Source organism: Argopecten irradians, chromosome 8 (genome assembly GCF_041381155.1).
Source record: "Argopecten irradians isolate NY chromosome 8, Ai_NY, whole genome shotgun sequence".
Lineage (NCBI taxonomy): Eukaryota > Metazoa > Mollusca > Bivalvia > Pectinida > Pectinidae > Argopecten > Argopecten irradians.
In genome coordinates, this window is record NC_091141.1 from 33694626 (window position 1) to 33701352 (window position 6727).

Consider the following 6727-nt stretch of genomic DNA (forward strand, 5'->3'; position numbering starts at 1 on the left):
TCTGTTGCGTATTTTGTTTTTATCCCCCAACAACGTCTAACTTAGTGGGTCATTGTAGCTCATAGGACATTCTACCACTGTTCCTCAATCTCTTGGTCGTGACTTCACTGTAGATCATTTTATCCGGGTACTCTGACCTCATCAATCTTCCAATTAGACATGTCCTTAAATGACATCGGAATACTACTATAAAATAATATAACATCAGCGCCACCTGTAGGTTCACTCGGCTGTGTGTTACGGAAATGTAATGGATACAGATAATCTGATGTTGCTTAGAACTATGACAGCTGTGTAATACTCCAATCTGATTGGACCACAGGCGTTTGTTATATTTCCGAAAATTGTCGGAATTTCTCCGAGGTGATCCGATTGGCTAAGAACTATGACAGCTGGGTCATGTGGAGTTACTTAAACAGGAATAGAGATAAGGAAGCCTGGACGAGATCAACTAATATGAGAACATTCAGGACAGACTTTATGCAAAATAGAGATAGCCGTTTTGAAACGATACGCTACACGATGTCGGTTAAATTCCATTGGTTCATAGTTTATTTTCACTGTATTCGCACTTTCATTAAAATCCCACCCTCGGAAACCCAGTGTCAACTCCACTGTGCGGAAGGCTCTGGGTTCTGTCTTCTGGCCGAGACACACCAAAGTCTGTAAAAGTGGTAGTTTCTGCTCATGCTTAGCGCTCAGCATACAGGAATGGGACGACTGGTTCGTCCGTTGTCAGTATAATGTGACCGGGTGGAGTGTGTTGCTTGGTGTCTTCGGCGGCATGCTTCAGTGATATAGCACTATAAAATGGGCAAGAGTTCCACTATACAAGAAGACACAACATGAATATACCGCAGTCTCCCAAACCACGCACCTTGCACAACATACACGCAACACACCGCATACATGGCAGGCCGTCCTTACATGACCATAGCTGTTAATAGGACGTTAATTAATCAAACAAACAACAACTCCACAACGCTCCGTTTACTACAGGCTAATCAACCGACGATGGAAAACCCACGAATTCCAAATACCACCGAAATGTTCAATGACGTACCAAAGAATAAATATTAAAAAATTCTAACAAACTAATACATGTGATGGTTATCGTTCTCGATACTCCACGGGTTACTATCACTGTCGTTATATATTCTACAGTGAGTGATAGTACCCCGTGGAGTATTCTGGTTGGATATTTATATCGTTGTGACAATCTGTGGTCGATAGAGCGCGAATTCTGTGAATTGGACATCTACCGCGAATTGAATATCGGGCACACTGATTACCAGAAGTGTGTCGCGGTTAGATAAAACTAGCATGAATACACCGTTGATAGTATCGTATCGAACTGAATTATAAAACAGTTAAAATGTACCAACTACAACTGAATTTTCATGTAGCCATGTACTGCGAATGTGAATAATTAATAATCATCCTTGTTTATTTGTTTATTATGGACTTTTAATGGGTGGACACTATTTCAATGGTGCGTATTTTTTGAGCCTGTTTTCTTACATATGCTAATTTCTTTCTCGTTCACAGGTAATTGTACCTGTTTATATATTACGCCGCTAAAGGTGTGTGTAGGAAGAACACTAACAATACAAGCGTGCCCACCCAGCTATAAATATAACCTGTTCTAACGTCATGATTAATGAGGTGTGTCATCACAGCATGGAAGTTAACGCCCTTTTAACTGAATCTGTTAATTTAAACATCAACAAAAAGGACGCTAGCTTAAATAAGCAGTATTTGGTTACCGTGGACTCATTTTTATCTACATTTATATCTATATACCTTGTATGCACTAAAGTCACGAATTCATCTGATCGACTTAAGGTTAAAGAGTACATACGTTCACAAACCAAAATCAGACCATATTGAAACTATGCTAATTGCGTGACGTATTATCAAAATTCAGGAAATTTATTAACGGCAAGTTAATTAATTTTATCATAGATTTTTCGTCAGAACAGATCACCATCACTTTTCTTCCTCACATATATGTTCATATCTTATATCTTATTCTTATTCATTCAAATGGCCCCATCAGATCACAGAACATATCTAGAAAAGAATATCTACCACGCATTTTTAATGTTATAGTTGTTCCCATTCATTTTGTTTTCAAATAATCTTATAACCTATTGATTGATAAATAAAGATAATTTAGAAAGAAGAGTCTGAAGTTACAAGTTGTTTCTGTCTAGGTTGATCAGCGATAAAAAATACGATACTTTTTGACATACACAGTGTATTAAAAAAAAATTTCAAATGCAAACTTGTGTGCAAGGAAAAGGTGGAAGTAGTTTTGTCAAATCCTAATTTATCGTCATTATGTCTTGACGTCACGTCATTGTCAATTGATGTGACGTCACTGTTTCTTGGCGTCGCGTCATTGTTTATTGATGTGACGTCACTGTTTCTTGACGTCACATATTTGTTAAATGATGTCACGTCATTGTTCATACTGTGGTGCCACAATGGATATCTTAAACACGACAAAGCCATTTAAAAACGCTGTGGATCGCATTGCACTAGTCTGATTCACAAGCGTAGAGCAACTGCTAACAAAGCCAATTGTATCTTAGTGACAGATTCAAAGTTTTGAGTGTCCTCGTTGAAGGAATGCGACGTCAATATTGATATTTTTATATACTAGAACAAAATGAATAACAACCACAACCGAATAAACCAATGTGAGGTTTATCAGATCAGAACTCAGAACTGGAATATATGCTAGAAATTCGGTAAAGAATTCCACTCGATGATAGTGTTATTGCAAAATTGTAAAAAAAAAACAATTTAAAAAAAATGCAACAAAGAATGAAACAGGTTTTTCTATTCTTCAAATAAGACGACTCTCGTTTTACTAGAATTCCATTGCTTCACTTTTGTTTTGTTTTTCTGATTCAATAGCCGGCGTAGTGTTTTTGATCAGCAATCCGCTCATATCGCAAGTGGGGAGACCGGTTCACTTGTTACAAGAATAGTGTGGTCTGGAGAGTGTCTATTTGTCTGCTTTGTTGACAATTACATAAGGGCCTTGCTTGTTTGCACTCAATTTGCATTGTCCACAAACAAAGTTTATTTCATTCTTGTTTTACTGTGTTGTTAAAGTAATTAGCTTCACAACTATACACGTTCATCAAGTACGTGTAACTCGGACAATAAGCTATTAAAAGACAGTAAAGGTGAATTATATCAAAATCATACTAAACAATATAAACTGGAGCTGTCGATAAGCCAACTTATACACCCGTTCCCCCTCCCTACAAATATGTCAATGATTAAAGATATTTGCCACCAAGTTTTATTGAAATCACTTAAGTACTTTAGCAGGAGTAGCGGTAACAAAGGGTTATAAAAGGTGGGGGATGTTGTGTCCCGATATCGATAACACACATCTATACTGTATAAGGACACCTGCAACTAAGTAAGAGTATTCGGCCGATGGTTGAGTCTACGGACGGACAGACGGACAACCTGAATACACTATACCACCTTACTTCGTTAATTGGTAATGACCATTAATTAGTTAATGATTACTTTTACTGCAATTTACTGATTTACAAATTATTTGGTATCATCGCAAATCTTGTAACTTAAACAACACAGGAACAAAAATTGAAAAAAAATGCCGGGGAAGAAAACTGAACGTAAATATTCTGATACCAATCTTTAAGAAAACTGCCTTCAGGTTAGTGATGTGTAAAGAAAATGTCTTGTCCTTTATATTCCCATAGCAGCTGCTTAAGCAGATGTTCGTTCCTGTTGACTTGGGTAACAAATCATTTATCCTTTCTTTTTTGAGCTTACAATCGCCATCGTTTTAAGTATCACGTCTCTCATTTTCTTTTGTCATTCAGCTGTAGATTCTACTGATAATCACAACACTAATGCAAAGCGCTGTTAAGGTTTCTCCCATCAGGTACGATTTAGTCAAATAACTACTATTAGATGGTGGACTTTCGCTTCAGATACATTACCCTCCTCTATGCAGCAGTGATTTCGGTATTTCCCATCCGAACAAGAGGCCCAGAGAGGCCTGTATCGCTCACCTGGTTATTTTTGTGACATGTCTGGTGCTTATTTCCTAGAAATCAAAGTGACAAGGCCATTCATAGATGCTGTGAATGGAGGACTCAAACAAAGGAATAAAGAAATTGGTTTTTCATTTAAATATTGAAATTAGTATACTAAGTGTGCATTGTTGAATTTTGGAGTTAAATAATATCTATTTACGGTATACCGTATTTATTTTTATAATATTTAAAGTTGTTTCAAGAACAATAAGTTGAATAACACATTTTCCTAAAATAAATGAATTAAATTTTATATTTAAATTATTTCTGAAATCACGATTTCAACAACAATAAATAGATCCGGTCAGAATCTCAGTATAAATATTTTTTTTTATAATTCTTTATTAATTACTAAAATTATCATTTTCATCAATGTCTCTTAAAAAGACAAAAAAAAAATAAGTTGACATTTAAGAATATTTTCGGAAAAATATAACACTTTAGCCAGATACCTTTGCCAAATAAAAGGTACATTATCTCGTAACGTATAATACTCAGATTTCCTTAACTTCACAAGAACGCTAGTCGTTTACATCAAGAAAACTGCATGTAATGCATCGGACTTTAGTAAGCCTTCGTAAACCGAACAGTTACTGTAGAAGACAATGTTATCGTGACTTTTGACTAATAATAAAGCATGGCCAGATACTTTTGTCAAATAAAAGGTACATTATTTGGCTACTAATAACACTCAAATTTCTTTTGAATATATAAGAACGCTAACATCAAGAAAATTTCATGCAATGCATCGGACTTTAGCAAGTCTTCGTAAGGCTACCGTAGATTACATGGCAATGTAAATTCATTTGTCACTTTAAGTTGCTCGTACATATATAGATCTATATTATCAATATATTTTGCAAGTTTATGTTGACAAATTTTGTATTTTTTCCGTTTCAATATGACGCAGTTGTCGATAAACAAAAGACACAATTCCAAGTGACAGAAAAATGGAGGAATCTCGTAACTTTTACTGCGCAATAATAGCATCAGATATAGTTCGTCAATGCAACCAAAACAAACAGGCTTTATAAACGTTATTAGAACTTTCTTTTGCAATTATCTTTCTAACATTTGATTACATTAATCGATCAGCAACATGAATGTCGTAAAATTGAAAAAAAATTACACAGTCTAAAATCAACCGAAAGCCTGCCGCGGAGGAAGACATCGAAGAAGGCGTTGTTCGTGATTTTCGGGACTCAAGATGACGCGTAGTGAGACCAAAATCATGTAGTCCCAACTGAACACTCAAAACACACCGTCTATGGTGCATATGTATGTACAAATTAAATGTTTGTATTTTTGAATACTGAGGTTCGATTTATTCATACCACCAAGTAGTATGTAAAATGAACAAAACATCATTTTATTTTCATCGCGGAGTGGTTTTATTGTTTAGATGTGCACAGGTTCGCCGAGCGAACATAAGAATGCTGTTTCACAGCATCAAAAAATCATTTATATGCAAACAAACAAATATATAGCTTTGGCCCCTGCCCCATCCCCTCAGGCCCTCTAGGCGTATAATTTTGAATCTTCATCTCATAGGAATTCTATCCTATGTTTAGTTTCAGATTAGATATGATTGATTTGGAAATAACCAAAATAGCCCATTTGGCCCCACCCTTCAGGAACTGGGGAGTTGAAAATGGAGCACGATTCTTTTTGTATATCATTTAAAAATCAACCGACCTGCTCCTTATAAATACATAAATCTACTTTTAGAGTTTATAACCTTTTTATCATACCATGGGCTGAAATTTTTATTTTACGTGCACTTGTTATCTCTAAAAAAATACAGATTTTTAACTCTGTCGTAAGTCATTGCCCTCTATTATAGTGAAACTCTAGGTATATGAACATATGAGGTGTTTTAGTAGTTAATACTGCACGCAAGGCTATCGTTTCTAAAGATAATATTGATTAAATCAGGTAAGGTATTATGGAAAAGATAACTATAATGGAATACGTCGAACTATAAATCCCGACAAACAAAGATGTAACCTAACCTATGATTCATCAACTCTTACAAAATGCAAGTCACGAAATTCTTATCAACGTAAAGAAAAATATCTGAGAATACACATACAAAAGAAACTGTATAGATAGACACGGAAGTTAATTTGATGAATCAAGGTTAATATTCTATTTCTTATATTTGTCATTTCTCTTTTAAATGTTTAGTCTATAACGTTTTTATGTCTCATGGCTGAATATTTTAATTTCGCAGTTAAAAGCTACATCACTTACCTACGACTTCCTTCTAAGGTTGTTTTCTTGGTTACTACTATAGACCAAATTTCTTTCGCATGCGATTTACTTTCGCGAATTTCGCGATCCAATAAAATTCGCGAAATTTTATCTCCGCGAATTATCATCTACCGGTACATCATATTAATTGAAATTAAAATTTTAACACCGCGAATTTTAATCTTCGCGAACATGTTTAAAATGAATATCGCGAAACTTAATAGCCGCGAAAGACAGATGGTTTACAGTACATGAGACCATTAAAATTTCGCGGTTTATTTAGAGTAAACTCAGATTTTCCTGTTATATATACATAACTTTAAAAAATATTCAAGGTATTTGTGCCATAACTTGGCGAAAATGTTCATGTTATTTTTTTCTTA